General features: G+C 42.2%; 1 non-coding gene across 1 annotated transcript; it reads right to left on the bottom strand.

Annotated features, from left to right (window-relative positions):
• Positions 1-652: 652 nt before the first annotated feature.
• On the bottom strand, positions 653-760 carry LOC130955669 (small nucleolar RNA R71). The gene has a single exon (XR_009076840.1). It is a non-coding gene; the product is annotated as a small nucleolar RNA R71 (small nucleolar RNA).
• Positions 761-2,734: the final 1,974 nt, after the last annotated feature.

Below are 2,734 nucleotides of genomic sequence, written 5' to 3'. Positions count from 1 at the left end.
TCGAATTTATCTTCTCCTTCTTCTTTCTATTTCTCTTTTCCTCTGACACTTAAAGGAATCTCTATACTGTGACATAGAGGATTCCACATTTTCTTGTTCCCTTCTCTTTCATATGAGCAGGAGCAAGGACAAAGGCATTCTTGTTGAAGCTGATCCTGAACCTGAAAGGACTTTGAAGAGAAAGCTAAGAGAAGCCAAAGCACAACTCTCTTTAGAGGACCTGACCGAATTCTTCAAGGAAGAAAACATGGCAGCAGAAAACAACAACAATGCAAACAATGCAAGGAAGGTGCTGGGTGACTTTACTGCACCTACTCCTGATTTTTATGGGAGAAGCATCTCTATCCCTACCATTGGAGCAAACAACTTTGAGCTTAAGCCTCAATTAGTTTCTCTAATGCAACAGAATTGCAAGTTCCATGGACTTCCAATGGAAGATCCTCATCAGTTTTTAGCTGAATTCTTGCAAATCTGTGACACAGTCAAGACTAATGGGGTTGACCCTGAAGTCTATAGACTGATGCTATTCCCTTTTGCTGTAAGAGACAGAGCTAGAATATGGTTGGACTCTCAACCTAAAGAAAGCCTGGACTCATGGGAAAAGCTAGTCAATGCCTTCTTGGCAAAGTTCTTTCCACCACAAAGATGGAGTAAGCTTAGAGTGGAAGTCCAAACCTTCAGACAGAAGGATGGAGAATCCCTCTATGAAGCTTGGGAAAGATACAAACAATTAATCAGAAAATGTCCTTCTGACATGCTTTCTGAATGGAGCATCATAGGTATTTTCTATGATGGTCTCTCTGAACTATCTAAGATGTCCTTGGATAGCTCTGCAGGAGGATCTCTTCATCTGAAGAAGACGCCTACTGAAGCTCAAGAACTGATTGAAATGGTTGCAAATAACCAATTCATGTACACTTCTGAAAGAAATCCTGTGAACAATGGGACTAGTCAGAAGAAAGGAGTTCTTGATATTGACACTCTGAATGCCATTTTGGCCCAGAATAAAATATTGACTCAACAAGTCAATTTGATTTCTCAAAGTCTGTCTGGAATGCAAAATGCACCAAACAGTACTAAGGAAGCTTCATCTGAGGAAGAAGCTTATGATCCTGAGAACCCTTCCATGGAAGAGGTAAATTACCTAGGAGAACCCTATGGTAACACCTATAATTCTTCATGGAGAAATCACCCAAATCTTTCATGGAAGAATCACGAGAGACCTCAACAAGGTTTCAATAACAATGGTGGAAGAAACAGGTTTAACAATGGCAAGCCTTTTCCATCATCTTCTCAGCAACAGACAGAGAGCTCTAAGCAGAATAATTCTGACTTAGCAACCATGGTCTCTGATCTGATCAAAACCACTCAAAGTTTCATGACTGAAACTAGATCTTCCATTAGGAATTTGGAAGGACAAGTGGGTCAGCTGAGCAAGAAAATTACTGAACTTCCTCCAAGCACTCTCCCAAGTAACACTGAAGAAAATCCAAAAGGAGAGTGCAAAGCCATAAACATGGCCGAATTCTGGGAGGAAGAAGAGGCAGTGAACGCCACTGAGGAAGGCCTCACTGGACGTCCACTGGCCTCTAATGAGTTCCCCAATGAGGAACCTTGGGAATCTGAGGCTCAGACTGAGACCATAGAGATTCCCTTGGACTTGCTACTGCCTTTCATGAGCTCTGATGAGTATTCTTCCTCTGAAGAGGATGAGTATGTCACTGAGGAGCAAGTTGCTAAATACCTTGGAGCAATCATGAAGCTAAATGACAAGTTATTTGGAAATGAGACTTGGGAGGATGAACCTCCTTTGCTCACCAAAGAACTGGATGACTTGTCTAGGCAGAAACTGCCTCAAAAGAGGCAGGATCCTGGGAAGTTTTCTATACCTTGTACCATAGGCACCATGACCTTCAAGAAGGCCTTGTGTGACTTAGGGTCAAGTGTAAACCTCATGCCCCTCTCTGTAATGGAGAAATTAGGGATCTTTGAGGTGCAAGCTGCAAAAATCTCACTAGAAATGGCAGACAACTCAAGAAAACAAGCCCATGGACTTGTAGAGGATGTTCTGGTTAAGGTTGAAAACCATTACATTCCTACTGATTTCATAGTCCTAGAGACTGGGAAGTGCATGGATGAATCCATCATCCTTGGCAGACCATTCCTAGCCACAGCAAAGGCTGTGATTGATGTTGATAGAGGAGAGTTGATCATTCAAGTGAATGAAGAATCCATGGTGTTTAAGGCCCAAGGATATCCCTCTATCATCATGGAGAGGAAGCATGAAGAGCTTCTCTCAAAACAGAGCCAAACAGAGCCCCCACAGTCAAACTCTAAGTTTGGTGTTGGGAGGCCACAACCAAACTCTAAGTTTGGTGTTGAAACCCCACATTCAAACTCTAAGTTTGGTGTTGGGAGGTTTCAACAAGGTTCTGAGTGTTTCTGAGGCTCCATGGGAGTCCTCTGTCAAGCTAATGACACTAAAGAAGCGCTTGTTGGGAGGCAACCCAATGTTTTATAATTAATTATTTTCTTTTGTTATTTTATCTTTTTTGTAGGTTGATGATCATAAGAAGTCACAAAAACAATGAAAAAAGCAAAAACAAAATGAAAAACAGGAAGAAAAACAGCACACCTGGAGGAAGATGCTGCTGGCGTTCAAACGCCAGTCAGCCTAGCAGTTGGGCGTTTAACGCCCAGTCTGGCACCTTTCTGGGCGTTTAACGCCAGAAAA

This window comes from Arachis stenosperma, chromosome 1 (genome assembly GCF_014773155.1).
Source record: "Arachis stenosperma cultivar V10309 chromosome 1, arast.V10309.gnm1.PFL2, whole genome shotgun sequence".
NCBI lineage: Eukaryota > Viridiplantae > Streptophyta > Magnoliopsida > Fabales > Fabaceae > Arachis > Arachis stenosperma.
The sequence above is the reverse complement of the archived record's forward strand: the minus strand, read 5'-3'. Positions and strand labels throughout refer to the sequence as shown.